This window comes from Protomyctophum bolini (assembly GCF_963924005.1).
Source record: "Protomyctophum bolini genome assembly, chromosome: 16".
In the NCBI taxonomy this organism is placed as follows: domain Eukaryota; kingdom Metazoa; phylum Chordata; class Actinopteri; order Myctophiformes; family Myctophidae; genus Protomyctophum; species Protomyctophum bolini.
The window spans coordinates 38,247,090-38,264,382 of NC_137877.1; the positions used below are offsets into that span (position 1 = coordinate 38,247,090).

Below are 17,293 nucleotides of genomic sequence, written 5' to 3' on the forward strand. Positions count from 1 at the left end.
TGAGTGATAGCTAAAAAAAAAAAGGACTCCTTGTGACACAAGTTTATGGGTGGTCTCTGTGTTCTGGCTGCATAGGTGTTTGTACACGTACGTATAGCCGTGTGTGTGTGTGTGTGTGTGTGTGTGTGTGTGTGTGTGTGTGTGTGTGACTGTGTGTGCGTGCGTGCGTGCTTGGGGTTGATGTGGTCACTGCTGCGTTAAGTGCTCCGACCACTGCTGTGTAAACACAAGAGTTTAATGTGACGTTAGGTGACCTTTCCCCAACACCACAGGGGGTGATGATGACGACCTCACATCATATACTTCACATATTAACTTGAGCCATGACGATGACGTGCAGTCTGTGGCGCTTATATGCGTGTGAAGTCATGTCAGTCAGTCGAGAGACGGATCGACCCACAGACAGTGTGTCAAACCTTAAAACATATGATGTGCCCTCCTTTGTGGAACACATGCACGCACCAGGTGGCGTGTCACATGTCTTACGTGGCCGTAGGCAGCTGTTGGAAGTAACACCTGGTTCTGTTGACCTGCTCAGTTTAAAGGGGCTGTATGGAGAAGATGACAAACAAGGGGAATTAACTTAGCTCGGGGTTTGTCTTGTGACTTGTTATTTAGGGATATTTATGTTCGTCTATTAAGCTTCAGCAGTGAAAAATTTCACTAGTCACTATATGGGCACTACATTTCCAACCCAGTCATTATTAGTGACTTGTGTATGAGTGTCACATGCAACATTGCTCACAACCAAATGTCTCTAGGCCCCCCCAGCTGTCCTATAGCTGTCCCTTTCTCTGCCTGCTGGAAAATGCCCCATTGTTTGTGCGTGCGTGCGTGTGTGTGTGTGAGTGTGTGTGTGAGTGTGTGTGTGTGTGTGCCTTTTATTGGATCCCTGACCTCTGTCATCAGTTAGGTATGGTGGGAGGGTGAAGAGACAGAACAGTGCAGTCTGTTGAATGTACTCATGAAGTCAATGGGGGAGGCATTAGGTAGGCATTTGTTCTCAGAGGGTAATTACCCAGATAATGTATGGGCTCTTGACTGGGCCTGGGAAGGAGGGCCTGAGCAGGCATGCCATACATGTGTGCTGCCTGAAAGAGGTCAACATCTGATTGGATGTATAATGGTGTCTGTGGCAGTTGTGTGTGCTGGAGGTGGTGTATTAGGACACAAGTAAGAATAAAGTGTACGTGTAAGTATAAAATAGGGCATTCATTTCTGAACAAAAATAAACCAAAACAAGGTTTCCTGCCCGACACCGAAGAGATGCATTTGTGCCGTGCACGTGCATAAGTGTATGAACGTTTTAGTATAGCATGATGTCAGTGCTTTTCGTTTATTTTCAGCATGAAGGTATAGGGTTGTTAAAGCACTCGGACACCCGTGGTTGATTATGAAGGAGAGTGCCCCGGCCTGTGCTTCCTGAGGCGAGAAATTGCAGTGTTTGCAGATACCGCGGCTCAGAGATAGTGTGGCCATAGGCTACAGTTTAGTGACTCAGGAAGAACTCCATTATGTACGAGGGCAGAGATAATATGCATCTGATAAATAAAGATGTTGGCGCTCTCTCACTCCCAGCTTGACATGCAGAGGTGGTTGACCCCCCCCCCACACACACACACACACACACACACACACACACACACACACACACACACATTGGCTTTCATAGGGGGATGCAAACACACATGTAAACACAGATAAACCAGTGTTTACTTTTCCTTTCTTAACGGCATCTGGTGTTGTTGTGTTACTACACTGGGAAGGGGGTGGGGGGGGGGTTAATGACACAGAGAATAATTTTGTTATCTATTCTGCACCACATGGCTGCATGCCTGGGTCTGCTTTTGAAAAGCACAAAGGCCCATGCATCAGGAGGAAAGCAGGCACCATACCGGCAGCCCAGGCAATCAGTCATATTAAAGCGCTACGCTCTCCTGCATTGTCCAATGGACTGCCCCTAAGAATATGAGAGGATTAAGGAGCACAGTTTGCAAGCAGCAGGTTAACATTCCCAGCAGGCTGCAGAGGCTCCGAGGCTCTGTAACGGTCGGTGGGGTTGACCACTAGCAGAGTCAGACACTGATTTAGCGGCACAGCGCTCTGTTGCTGTTGATGCCTCTCCTCTTCTTCTCTCTCATCCAAAGGTGGGATAAAAATAATCTGTGCCCAGGTGGAGAGAGAGCATGTGGGGGGGAGGGACACACACACACACACACACACACACACACACACACACACACACACACACACACACACACACACACACACACACTGTGTCCTCTGTCTGTACCTATTTTTTTTTTTTTTTTTTACAGTCGATGGTCTGTACCAGCCTGCTCTAATTACTGTGGCTCTACATGCAGTCATGGACTGGCTTAGGGACTGGCTTGAGGTAAAGACTTAAAGGCTATTTAGTGGTAGTGTCAAGAAGAGAGGGTGAGAGAAGAAGAAGAAGAAGAAGAAGGCAGTACTTGTTTTATGGCACTGCTGTGTGATCTCTACACTGTTGGCCTGGCTTTAAAGGAAACCTCATTTGGCCTACCATCTGTACCGGTGTCTTGTCATTAATTCCCCCCCCCCTCGGCCCCAACACACACACTAACAGACACGCACTCGCTCTCCCTCTCTCTCTCTCACACACACTCACACACACAAACAAACGACACATTGACAAACTGTTAGTGTTAATCCCGCATGCAAAGTAAGGGGATTGTGAGTCAGAGTTAATGAATGTGGAGAGAAGTTCTCTGCACTAAAAACCTTTCGGGAGTTTCATAAAGCAATTTGTTGAACGCGTTGCCCGTTGGGGCGAGTCCGTTCTGGGGAACAGCTCGTCTGATCGACTTCACACTCGAGACTCCCTTGGATACGTGGCCACATACATACCTGCCTTGCGTGCCGTGAAGTCAATTACATGAAAGGTTCTTCTTGAGATAACGTGAAGGACAGAAAGTCAGACAGACAGACAGACCTTCCTGGAATGTACATTGGATGGATTAACCCATTTAGAAAAAATAAAAAAAAGTATTCTCAAAGCTCGTAGCGCGCCACTCGGTGCTGCGCTATGACCTTGTAGATCTGCTATTTTTCAATAGCTAAAGTATAACATAATGCTTTAGTTAAAATACGAAAAGGGGTTCCCGTATACAGAATGGGCAAAGGATTATATATCCCAGCTATGAAGGTCCTTATGTGAAGCAAATATATATTTAAGGTACTCAATATCACTTTTTTATTCTTACACAAACATTAAATTCACATTGACAATGAATGGAGAATCTACGTCACACGTGGACGAGCAAAGCGGCTATTTCTGGCCCGATGATGTACGATGATAAGAAGAGCGCCCCTCCGTTCACACGGGTGTGATTATCTTCCCCTACATATAGCTAGTCAGTGTTAAAAAAAAAAATCATTTTATGTTTTTTTTATTGCAGATGTTACCAGACAGGCTTTTAATGTGGTCATTGATCGTACAGTATGTACTGTACTGTACTGTGGCGCCATAGGACAAATAGCCTGCAGGGAAACCCTGGCCCCTACTTTCTCCCTTAGCAAAAAAGAACACACAAAGCTGTTTTGTAAAACAACAGACAGAGCTTAGTTACGAAGTGACGCGCTTTGAGCTCGTACATCTGCTATTTTTAATGCTCTCAGCTATCAAATTTCTGTTATCCCTGTTGTTAATCCCTAATGAACATCAACAACAATTAGGGGTTTTGATGGTTTAAGATGGGTTCTGTATACCATCCTAAACTATTACTAAGATATGATATACATTTAGGATGCTTCTATTACTGTCACTGTAGCTAAATTGCACATCAAAGTTAGGAAACATCCTAACTTCAGATGGGACAAGATACTGTAATATAATAGCATATGACATCATTCTAAATGAAGTTCCCATGGTCCTATCATTGTAGCCCCACCACAGTTGAGTCGATAAATGTTGTGGTCACTAACAAAGCTCACACAGTCTCAGACTCCAAGATGGCTGCCTGTACACAAAGCACACATTCCTGGGTGGAAGCCTGTAAACAGGCCTGTTTTGCTTCTCCAAACATGTTCCAACTATTAGCCCCAATACTGGCCCCATGGAGGGGAGCAACGACTAGGGCAGGGGATTCTACCCGCTCCCCTGGTCAGGGCCAGTGCCCTCCCTCCCAGACACTGGAATTATGCCCAGAAACAGAGAAAGGGAGGGAGTGAAAAAGTGGACAGGGAGAGAGAGAGAGAGAGAGAGAGAGAGAGATTAGAGGAAAATTATGCGAGTTCAAGAGGTGAACGCACGGAACCGGTGCTCAGCCGAAAGAGATGACAAAATCAATACATGTTTATGGACGACCGTGCATGGCTATACTGAGAGGGAGGTAAAGAAAGAAGCACAAGACAGTTTGAAGAGATGAACAGATCAGGACAGATTCTTCCCCGGATTGATCTGAGTCCCCTAGTAGTGGCCCTGCAGGCCAGGGGCAGGGCTGTTGTTGTCCAGCTCTTCTCTGTGACAACAACCACCACAAGGGGAAGGGGTTGAGCTGGGGGGGGGGGGGGGGTGCTCTGTCTGTATAGGACTTTATTTTCTATGGTGACGTTTTAACTGCTAGCAGATGTGGCCCTGCCTAGACCGTGACTTATTTCCTGCTTCACTTTAGTCCCTTTCTCTGGTGTCTCTCTGCCCCTTTCTCTCCCTCTCCGACTTTATCACACTTTTAATCACCATTCTGACTGCTGAATTTCAGCCGTTGAACACGGGGCTTATGGGTGTGGAATTATGACGCTTTCCCACTACTGTATGGTACCCGCTCAACTCCACTCGATTCTAATCGCGTTGCTTTGTAATATCCACTGTAGATATGGCGCACGCAGTGTACTGTATAGGTTGGCATAGCAATGTCAAACCCTCTGCGAGAGTGCTAAACAAATGCTAACATTACAAATAATAATAATGCTAATGCTGTCTGGAAACAATTTCTGTTTGACCTATGCCGTTTCTGACATTTTATTGTAGGCCATGCAGTAACTCTTATTATTTTCATATCTTTCAAGTAATCAGGAACTTCCAGTGTAAGGGAATCATTCACGGCTAGTGATGATTCTCACTGACCAAAAGGCAATCAATAGTCTGTTGTTGTGTTTTCGCATAACCTTTTGGTATCGCCTCAGCTCGTTTTGAACCTCGATGGGGAGGTGATACAAAGCCAAAAAAATGGTATCGCCTCAGTTCGTTTTGAACCTCGATGGGGAGGTGATACAAAGCCAAAACATGCGGGCAGAGTCGAGTCCAGCCATTACCATGCAGTGGAAAAGTGCCATAGTGGCTTTGGAATGAAGTGACATCATCCTGCCTGCCTGTGGTGTGTGTGGAGACATTCTGTTTTCGTGCCGACCAGCCTTTACTCACATCCCTTTGTTTCTATACAGACCATGTTCTGTTGCGGACCTGACACCACCAGGAGCTCTAGCTTGACCCTCTGCAGAGTTTTCACGGAGAGCTGCACGCTTAAAGGAGAATGTCAGACTAGAAGGCTTTCTTACCTTTTTTTTGTAGTTGTCACGTCCCCACCAAAGAGGTCCAGGTGTTATTTTGTGCAAAAGCGCATTATTGGCTATTTCCCCTACCATAAGCCCTCAATGAATTTAATTTAATTGAATGGGGCATTGGGTTGTTGTGCTAATTTCCATCGCTCAAAAATCTTATTTTTTCTATATATATCCTCTCTTCATAATGTAAATAGTATCCCAATTAGCGACACACTTTACTACTTATTCCGATGGAAATAAGCGAATTAGCACAAAAACCCAACCAACATTGAGTGCTTATATTAGGGGAAATAGCCATTAATGCACTTTTGCACAAAATAACACCTGGACCTCTTTGGTGGGGACGTAACAACTACAAATAAAGGTAAGAAAGCCTTCTAGCATGGAATTCTCCTTTAACCTGGGCACTTTACTGCCCTCTTTATACCAAGGCCACGTCATCTCATTGCCGTGTAAATTATAGAATGTTTAGACCCAGCGTGTCCGTAGAGTCAGTCATTTTCAGAAATGATCCTTTCAGCTTGCTCAGCTGAGGTTTTAAATCCAAGTCCCGCGGGCACTGAAGTGTACTGAATAAGTGAGGCTGGATGTTGTTGGATATGTATGAGGATTCTGAGAGGGAGGGAAAGATGAGAGTGTGAGATAGTGCTGTCACTGTGTGCATTATTAAGGCATTATTTAAAGGCTTTTTGGTGAAGTAGGCTACAAAAATAAATATATATATATATATCGGGGAGCTACAAGCCATTTGTCTACGGTATATGTTAGTTACTCCTGAGCCCTTGTCAAATGAGCTGTACGCTTGTGTGTGTGCAACTTAACAAGAAACGGGTTCGTTCGTGCGCGTGGTTACTCAACATAAATTAGGAGTAGAGCTCATTACACTTTCTAACTGCATGGCCCACTTCTCCTCTCACTGGCCTGGTTCGAGCTGACCCCTGGTGCAGCAGAGAGACAGAGAGAGAGAGAGAGGGGGGTCATCAGTAGATTTTCATTCTGAGCCAGTGTTGTTTTTGGCAGGACATTTCTATTTTAGTTTTAGTCACAGTCTCTTGAATAGCTTTCACTTAGTTTTAGTCACCTGGAATGTTTTGGTGTTAGTCTAGTTTTAGTTGACTAAATATCATAAGATTTTAGTCGACTAAATCTACAGTTGATTTAGTGGACTAAGATGTATTTTGACGGGCTTTGATGCCGTCGAAATGACTGATTATACACGCTGCGACGCGTTGTGAGCTTGTAGCTCTGCTATTTCCAGCATGCAACCAAGTATAAAATGACTGGATCTCTTGTCCACTAGTCCCTTCCTAACAATTTTGTCTATTTTTATTTTGTTGACGAAATTGACAATATATTTAGTCTTAGTTTTAGTCGTCGTCATAGCTTAGTTTTCATTTAGTTTCCATTTAATTTTCGTCAGTGAAAAAAGGTAGTTGACGAACATTCTTTTGTCTTAGTTTTAGTCGACGGAATCAACACTGTTCTGAGCATGGGCAAAGGAGCAGAGAACACATTACGTTATGTTCTAAACCCCCCTCCCTCCTCGTCCTCTCCCTTTCTCTCTCTCTCCTGGCCAGAGTCCATGTCTCGGGGAAGTGCTGGGTGCATGTGGCCAGGCCCTAGACCTGGGCAGGCCAGACAGTAAAGGGTCAGGGCGGGAAGTAGGGGGAGACAAAGGCGACTGAGAGGAGGGGCTTTTTTTCTTTTGACCCACATACTGATGAGATTTTTGGCTCAAGACAAACCCCAGCTGGGGCAAGCCGGCTAAGGAATGTTCCCCTGGCCATAGGCTTTCAGGCCAAATCTGTCTCTCTCACTCTCTTGTGTCATTTCTACATATTTCGTGTGCTTCGCCCTCTCCGCTTCTCCCTCCCTCGTCGGAACATAATTGGAAGCATGCTCGTAAATCAGCGGGTTGCATGCAAGCATGAAGTCAGTTGGCGCTGTTGTCGGTTAGCTGTACCATCTCCATGACACTGTCTGTCTCCACAAGTGAATGCATAGTGATGCAAATACAAGCTTACCTTCTGTATGGTGATGTTATTACAATATCTAATATAACATTGCTTAAGTTGATCACGTGCCAAAAGCGGTGGACAGAAACTGGTCGACAGAAACTGGTGGACATTATGCTGTTGCCCCAACACGGGCAGAAACAAGGCCTTTTAACCAGGCTACTTACACACACTACAACTCGCTTACAATTCGCAAACCTGGCAACACTGCCCTGTGTTCATGCTGTTGTCAGAGGCCCGCCCCCGGCTCACACGTCACTACTCTCTCCGTCTCTCCCATAGAGTATTAAAAGGATAGAGACTAAACTAGCGCGAAGCTCCGCCCCCTCCGCTATTCACGTCAGTGGAAGTTGCTCAGTGGCGTTTTGAAGCACCCGGAAGGCTGCCGGAAGTACCGTCTTTTCGCTGATTCAGCATTTCACTTCCGCATTTGGACACCAAATTTTGGTGTCCAAATGCGGAAGTGCACCCAGAGTGCACCTGGGCTTTACATTGGGCGCTCGGTTGCACGGGGTTTCCTCGTCAAGAATCCACGGGTCCGCCTGCAGTCCTTCCTCTTACCACTAGGGCCCAGCGCTTCAACATTGGAGTGCATAGCTGGCCCCTTGGTCTCTCCGCTCGCAATCGGCAACCATCTTGCTTTTTATTTATATGGGCGAGTGGCAATTTAATGCAAATAAATTAATTATAGGTCCAGCAAGCAAATCATGATGGTCTGTAGGTCACAATAACATTCCGATTTTAGGTGTTGTGTTTTGTATGACATTTTGGCCAGTAGTTTTATATCTATCTCAGCTTTTGCCTGATAGCACACATGCTAACAGTGCTGACCACAACGTTAGCAGCATTTGATGACAGGTTGCCATAGCAACATACAGTGTGCGCAGACCTAACGTGAGCTTCTGGGACAGAAACTTGCGTTTTCATGACAGCAGCAGCTGCTGCAGCCTCTGATAGCTACTGTGCTAAAGATGCTAAAGCAACACAAAAAAACATCCACACGCAAACCAAAACAAACCAGGGACCAGGGTTGCCACATATCGTGGATGTGAGAGTGAAACAAGCAACCAGGTCTATAAAAATGTTAATAGGCCAGTTCAAAGTAGGTAAATCAGAAATGGTCCGGAAATTAGTCTTAAAATAATCAATTATAGTGTTGACTGTCAAACTTTGTTGTCTAATGTTGTTTCAAACATTTCCATGTCAAGGACTACCAATAGATAAACAAGTCCAAAGTAGCTTATAATGATCAGACTTGGCAACACTGTCTCTAGGTTGAACGTTATACTTTACAAGCTCACACATATGAAATATGTTTTTTGGAATCTTCAAACTGAGACATATTTTATGATAATACTGTTAGCACAGTCATCATACTCCAAGAGCATACAAATGGAACCAAATGGACCCTGATTTTCCCAGAGAGCAAATGGTATCAAATGGGGGTCTGTGGCCTAATGCATTTCAAACTGGGGGTTCTTGGTATTCTATTCTCTGCATATCTTATCAACTTGGGGTGAATATTTCACCACAATACTTTACTGAATATTTCACAAGAATATAACACAAGAGTCAAATGTACGGTCAAATGTAATCACAATATAGGCTACAGATGTAAATATTTATGACACAGTAAAATGTTGAAAATTAGTGCTATCCCCCCCCCCCCCCCCCCCCCCCCACACACACACACACACACACACACACGACAGGCAAGGCTGTTGTTTGCATCGTTAGCAGGCAGCAGCTACCTTGGCACTGCTCTCTGTGACTGTAGTTGTTTCACCATGTTTGCGTATTTATGAGAAATAAAAAACACTTTCTGTTATTATAATAATTTATAACCCATGCGTTACTACATGTGCAGGGCACACTACTGAGTTTAAAAACACAGCTGAAACATGAAGTGGAGTCTGTCAACTCACGCAAAAAAATGAGTAGCTATCGTATCATACAGATGAGCTTATCTCAGACATTTTGGCAACAGCTTTACATTCACCCTTCAAATCCCTGAAAACATTGAGCATATTCTGTGACCAGGTAGCATTGTTGAAGAACACATTTGCATCTGCAATATTCTTTCCTTCAATAACAAGCTGTCACTTGAGCTGTCACTTGAGCTTCTGCTGGAGTAGAACAAAGAAATTGAGCGAATTGAAGGAGAGCGGAAACTGTCAAATGTATCTTCTTCTAAATTGATTGGTGCCTGACTCATTGAGTGACTGTGAGAGTAAAAAAACTCTTAACAGTGTTGGTACGTAACGTGTTACACGTAACTTGTACTGTAACGCATTACGTGTTTAATTCAGTAACTCAGTTACCGTTACTACATGGTGCGTTACTCCGTTATTCCGTTGTCTTTCATGTAGTCTCTGCTAGAGAGAGACAGACTTCTGGGAGAGAGGGAGGAGGAGGCAGAGACCGAGTGTGTGTGGTGGCGTGCGGCGGAGCCGCTGCACGCGCTGTGGGTGTGTTTGTGTTTGCTAACAAGACTGTCATGGCGGCGGCGGAGCCCACATTGTGTTTCTCCAAATGGATATATTCTCAGTATACTTTGTCGAGCACAAAGAAAAGAACGTTTCAATGTAAGTTGTGTGACGATAACCTATAAGACTGCATACCCAGACTCATCCAACGGCGGTCCACCTCCTCCCCTGGCACGGCGAAATGGGACGGAAAACGTTTGCGTGCGTGCATACGTGCACGTGTCTGTTTGTGTCCGACTCCCGCGGCAGGCGTGTGTGATCGCGTGCGTGTGTGTGTGTGAGAGAGAGAGACGGACAGACACAGGGAAAGGCTGTGCGTGCATAATAATTAAACCTATTAATTAATTGTCTGGTCGAAATCCAGACTCAAATTAGTATTGCCACCACCACCAATAATCAGTAAGAGCAGCTATCTGCACATACTGGAGCAGTGGAACCCCCATGTGTTGTTGTTTGTAGCCTACTTGAGTTGTTGTTTTGCTATATAACAGCACACACACATTGATATTATTATCAATAACAGTACTGAAACTAGAAAGGCAGTTCCTGTAGAAACTGCGTGGGCTCGCATAAATTGCAATGTATAAAGTTTTTGCCGTGTCAAGTTTGAAACTCGGGGACCGGAGTAATAGTGTTCCCATTGGTGGTCTAAATCCATAATCAATATTTCGGGACTGTAGCATATTGTAAACAAAAGTAGAAAATGTATTAAAGCTGAAGTAAAAGTTAAAAAAAAGTATGAACATTTGGAAAAACTATAGTTTAAGCATAAATAACTGCATAAAGCGGAATAAAGTATGTGGAAGCTGTAGAAGTGTTTTTAAAAGTTTTTCTTTAAATGAAAAAAAAAAGATCTTTATTAAAAAAATTCAAGTTTTTTCTTTTAAGTAAAAAAAAAAAAGAGGTTAAAGTTTTTTTTTTTTAAGTTTTCATTTTTTTCAAAAAATTACTTTTTTTTCAAAAAATTACTTTTTTTTCAAAATAATACTTTTTTTTCAAAAAAATACTTTTTTTTCAAAATAATACTTTTTTTGGAAAAAATACTTTTTTTGGAAAAAATACTTTTTTTGGAAAAAATACTTTTTTTGGAAAAAATACTTTTTTTTGGAAAAAATACTTTTTTTTTGCGTGCGTGCGTGCGTGCGTGCACTTGCGAGAGCTGTGTAAAGGCCAGCCAATAGGAAGACAGGGTGTGTGTGTGCGAGCGTGCGTGCGCTTGCGAGAGCTGTGTAAAGGCCAGCCAATAGGTGTGCCTTTGTGTGCGTGCGTGCGTGCGAAGACAGGGTGTGTGTGTGCGTGCGTGCGTGCGTGCATGTGTCTAGCCTAATTGCACAAATAGCAGACCTACAAGCTCACAAGGTATCGCAGAGCAACTCATTGAGATCTTGTAACTTTAATGTCAGCCCTGCAATTAAGCCCTTATATGTCTCAGCTGTGGAAGTAAAAAGAGTTCTACTACTTGCCAGCACTATGACTGGGAGATTTCAATGGTCCTGGATGGGGGAAAACTATGTCCGAACAAATTGCTCTATCGCAAAAAGTAAAAGTCGAATGCAAATATTTCTTTCGCTGTGAGTGGCCTGAGATATTGAGGTACACCATGTGCGATTGTGGTGTTGGTACGATTGAAAATGTGGTTATAAGAGCGAGTTAAGAATTGTCAGCGCGATAATTTCCTCGTAAGAATTATACAATGGAGGTCAATGAGCAGATTGACTGTTTTTGTGTCACTTAAAAGGCCGTAGTTCACATTCTGTATGTCTCTGTGCTTTGGTGGTCACATTGTGTGAAAGAGGACATGTGTGGCTACAAAATGACAAAAGAACATGCGTGTAAAATGAATACTTTGGCCGGGACGACAATTTGTTTGGTAAATTTTCAAGGAAAGAATTTCAGTCTCCACACTCTAGTCAAAGAAGGCCCGCACTCTAAAATGGCACTAATTACACGAAACGGCCTGCGATTGAACTGCGATTTCGGAAAAACCGTTTAACGTATTCGAATATGGTTTCAACCACGAAAAAGTCCAGAGTCGTGTGAGCGTTCTAAAGTTTAAATCACGTTTCTACGACAAAGTATGCCAGAGTAATGAGGCTGCAAAAGTGAGGTTGATTTAGAGATAAATCCCATTCATTGTCTATGGGAGGCAAAAACTATAAATAAAGTTAAATATTTTAAAAAGTATAAACTTTTTCAAAACAACTTTTTCACCAATGAAAGTTCAAAGATAGATGAACATTATAAAGTTTGAATGAAGTTTCAAAGTGAAAGTATGACGGAGTAATAAGAGCTCAAAAAAGTTAACTGTGAAAAATGGGACCTTTCTTCCATCGACTCTCATTATAAAGGATGTTAAAAAAAGTTAAAAAGTTAAAAAGTATAAAAAGTATAAAACTTTGTAAAAATAAAAATACAAGCACCCATCACTGCAAAGAGCTGAACAGTTTGAAGTTTGAACTAAATTTCTAGCATAAAGTATGTGGAAGTAGTAGGGTGCCAAAAAAAGCGGCAGAATAAAGAAACATAATAAATATAGGCTGGCAATAACTAGTGTGTGCTCGCTGTAGCGAGCCCACAATTAAGGCGATTAGGGCATTATTGGTTTTTCCTTTTTCTTTTTTATGAAGTAACTAAAAAGCTACTTTTCACAGTAACACATTACTTTTCGGTGTAAGTAATCCCTAACGGAGTTACTTTTTAAATGAGGTAACTAGTAGCCAGCGCAACACTGCATCTTAATACATTGATATGTTGTTGAATAAGTAACTACTATAAACACATGATCAGTTCAGGCATATCACAGTGGCATCTTCTGTGTTTACTTTGTTTGTACCAGTCTAAATCAATGTTGCACGCTAATGACCGGCCATGATGCATTGTGGGAAGGGACTAATGACGGCTGTGTAAAGTGACCCCCTCAGCAGACAAGCATCGACCGACTGCCCCCTGAAACAGGGAACCGACAACCATATACAAGAACACACACATGCAAGCAGCCATAATCCTTGACCTCTATATTCACTCTTTCCTCCCCAAGAAAGACATGCGCATTTTTTTTCACCGCTGTATATTAATGGACACCGATAAGGTCGTTAGCGCTTGTGTGTGCGCTTTCTGCATGTGTGTCCTTGTGTGTACTATAGTCACGACAAGAGGGCAAAAACAGCAAGGAGACAGAGAAATAAGAAAGACATTTTTAATGCCTTTTTTTCTCCTTTGCTTGGCGGCTTGATGGATAGAGCTGTGGTGGTGCTGTTACACACTGGAGGGAACCCGTATCGGCGGAAGCAAAAAGGAAAGAGGCGGCATATTCTTGGCAAACGGAAGATAGAATACACTGGCCTTTAACTCCAATCCACTTCAATGTGGGGCCAGTAGACCTGCGGCGGGGAAGGGGGGGTTGACTTTGGAGTGGACCCCCCACACCGCCTCTCTCTGCATTCCCCTATTTCCACTCCTGCTTCTATATTATTTTGACCTTGCATAGATTTTTCCTCACATTTTTCATCCCCCTGCCTCCTCCTCCTCCTCCTCCTCCTCCTCCTCCTCTCTCTTGCCTCTCTCTGCCCCGCTCTCGTTATATGCTCTGCATGCAGCTGTGTCTTGAGAGGCTGGTTCTCTCCTTCGCCAGGGAATCTCCTGCGGCCCGTAAAAGGGCACGCATGGCACACTGGGAGGGAAATGAAATGACAACACGGAGAGAATTACAGTGTAGAAGAAGCGATTAAACTGTGTGGGGAGGCAGACTCGATGTATAGCTCCGGTGAAAACTTTCTCAACTTTGACATCTTGCAATCTTATCGCAAACCATTTCAAGAGACTCTTCCTCCTCCTCATCACCTGTTCAATTGAGATAATGGACGAAAGAGAGAACTCGACTCTTAACCCCCCGGCCTTGGTATAGAAAGAGGGAATGGAGATAGATGGTGGAGAAGGGGGTGTTTAATATGTGTGTGGGCGTGCACGGCGGCGTGCATGTCCAAATCACATTTATTTGTATCGCCCTTAACTGCTATTACACTGCAGCCTCGAAGGACTTCATGCGTCACCAAAAACAGAACACTATCCCCATGTCCTGGCTGCCCCTCGTTCCAGCGAGGGAACTCCGCGCGAAAAAAAAACAACCCTTGAGGGGAACGGAAATGGGGACAGGCATTGCTGATGATGAGTGGACAATATTCAAATCCCCTTGAAAGCTTACGAGCCAATCAATGATCGCTCATAAGTAAAATCGTTAATTCAAATTCAGACTCTTTCCGCATTCAATAAGCACTCCTATATAGGCTGTGATAGGTCAACCATGTATATCACTGACAGCTTTCTCTTTTGATTCAAATCAGAGATTACAAAAAAAAAAGCATATTAGTTTAGTAAGATGCTCACTGGCCTTTAGTTTGAGTGTGCGCGCGTGTCAGTGAGCAATCCGGTCATCAGATAATTCTGTGATGAATTAAACCATAATACAAGCCTGTATTTCCCGTCACCATAGCAACACGCCGTAATGACTCGGGTTGAATCCATGAGCTAAATGTCAGGTACTGTGGTTCAATTTGTACAATACAATACAAAGAGAGAAGGAAAGAGATATAGTATATTCTATAGTAGTAGTGAAAGTCCATCCATTATTCAGATGCTTACGGGAGTTTACCACATAGTCTGCAACAGGCTTCCAACGCACGGCACCAATCCAGTGTCCATTTCACTCAGAAATGTCTGTGAACAGATCTGTCGGCTAGCATCCAAAATAGACTCAACCTACTCAAGCCCCCAGGGATTGCTTTGAAGCGGTAGTGTGTGTGTGTGCGTGTGCGTGTGTGCGTGCGTGCGTGCCTGCGTGCTTGCGTGCGTGTATGTACAGTAGGTGTATGTGCATGCGTGCACGTGTGTGCGTGCGTGTAGGTGTATGTGAGTGCGGCGCGGGCGCACGTGTGTGTACGAGTGTGTGAAAGTTCCTTGCAATCTTGCACAGACATACATGTCTGCCTCTTTATTCCCCACAGAATCATCCTCCACTCTCTGCTATCTCTCTCTCTCTCTCTCTCTCTATCTCTATCTCTCTCTCTCTCTCCCTCTCTCTCTCTGTCTCTCTGTCTCTCTGTCTCTCTCTCTCTCTCTCTCTCTCCCTCTCTCTCTCTCTCTCTCTCTCTCTCTCTCTCTCTGTGTGTCAGGTGAGAGTTAAGGTTACCATGTCCCCCACGGGACCCAGAGTGACCTTTCGACCTTAGTCTAGTATGATAAGAGAAGGTGTATGATTATGTTATTATGACCGATATTCCATTATTTGCAGGGTCATATTATGCCGATACCGATTCTGACTGATTCCGATATTATACAGAGGACCACAATGAAAACAAGCCTGTAACTATATATAGGCCCTAGGGGGACTTAATTGGCCCAAAGCCTGTCAATAAAGTATTCAATCAATCAATAAATAGCCTATGCTCTTTTCCAAGTCTGATTTCACAACTGAATGACACATACACAAATTAAATGTAGAAGAAAAAAAAGATCCTATCCATCCTATTTGATGTGGCTTTTGTTCCATACTAGAGGTGCTAGACACTATTGATTTATATTGAACTCACTGATTACTTTTTTTAGTGATATTTTCTTTGCTGGCTGATATGGCCGATTCTGTTATGCTATCGATTATATCGCGCATCACTTGAGTCACAAGAGTCAGACTACATTGTAACCTACATTCCAATCGCTCACACACACTCACACACACACACACACACACACACACACACACACACACGCACACACACACACACACACACACACACACTCTCAGCTTACAGTGCGCCAACTTTCTTCAGGAAAGAGGGGCTTATTAGTACGCAGCAGAATACCAGAGTGTTGATTTCACTCGGATAGTGTTAAAGAAGACATTTCTTTCTACACCTACAGAGTTAAAATGAACACTCTGGGTGTTACCGTTGTGTAGGGAGGGAGGAGGAGGAGGGGGAGTCAGTCCTCCACAGTGGGAGGAGTACACATTTCCACAGACCATGGGAATGGGCCCAAAGGAAAACACAGCCAGCTCTGACTCCAGATGTGGAAACACCCCGGCACACACACACACACACACACACACACACACACACACACACACACACACGCACGCACGCACGCACGCACGCACGCACACACACACACAAGGGAAAGGAGGAGGTATAATGAGGATCATGAAGCAGCTCTCTAAAGAGCTCCGCTTGGCGCCTGGTGATTGGCTGGCCCGTATAGCTCATGTGAACTCAATTTGGCAAGTTTCACCGGCCTTGTTCTGCGGCAGACAAAGACATGAAGCGACAGAAAAAAAGGAAAACAAAGCGAACAGAGAAACAGAGAGAGGTGGTATAGTGTATACGTATATGCTGTAGACTCGTTAAGACGACTATAGTGAGTTTATCCGCTTTAAAATAGCCCCCGATCTACACAACCTTAAAAATGTGTGTGGGGGGGGGGGGGGGGGGGCGGATGAGACACAGCCTGGAGATCGGGGCTGTGTTGTTTTTGGCAGCAGATTTAAACTATTTAGTTTTAGTCATAGTCTCTTGAATAGTTTTCATTTCGTTTTTTTTAGTCACATTTTAGCCACCCGGGATGTTTTAGTTTTAGTCGACTAAATATCGTCAGATTTTAGTCGACTAAATCAACTGTAGATCTAGTCGACTAAAATGTGTTTTGGCGGGCCTTGATGCCGTAATAATGAATGTTTTTACACTTGCTGAAACGCGTCGCGCTAATTGTAAATTGACTTATACTGGATCTCTTGTACACTAGTCCCTTCCTAACATTTTAGTCCAGTTTTTATTTGTTGACGAAATTGTCAGTATATTTAGTCTTAGTTTTAGTCACCATAGCTTAGTTTTCATTTAGTTTTCGTCAGTGGAAAAAGGCAGTAAGTCGACGAACATTTTTTGTCTTATAGTTTTAGTCGACGAAAACAACACTGGTTTATGCGTATAAACAATTTAAATTTGATGTATGATTCTACATAGTCGTTTTTTTTGGGTCATTTGATGGCATTTAAGCTAAACCTATATACAGTAGGCGAGTGAACAGAGACGGGACGGGAAGTGGAGAAAAAGAGTGGAGGAATGATTTAGCTGGAGAAATGTTTGTCGTGTTTGTTCACATGAGGTCATATCCTGGCATTCAGTAGGCATTCTCTGTCCTTCGAGCACCAGGAGAATGTGTACACACTCTGAGATAGAGAGAGAGAGAGAGAGAGACTTGGTT

The 17,293-nt window shown here is 43.7% G+C and overlaps 1 protein-coding gene across 1 annotated transcript in view; it reads left to right on the forward strand.

Annotated features, from left to right (window-relative positions):
• fstl1b (follistatin-like 1b) overlaps positions 1–17,293 on the forward strand; it is a 33,232-nt gene that overhangs the window by 1,031 nt on the left and 14,908 nt on the right. The gene's annotated exons all lie outside the window — the stretch shown is intronic.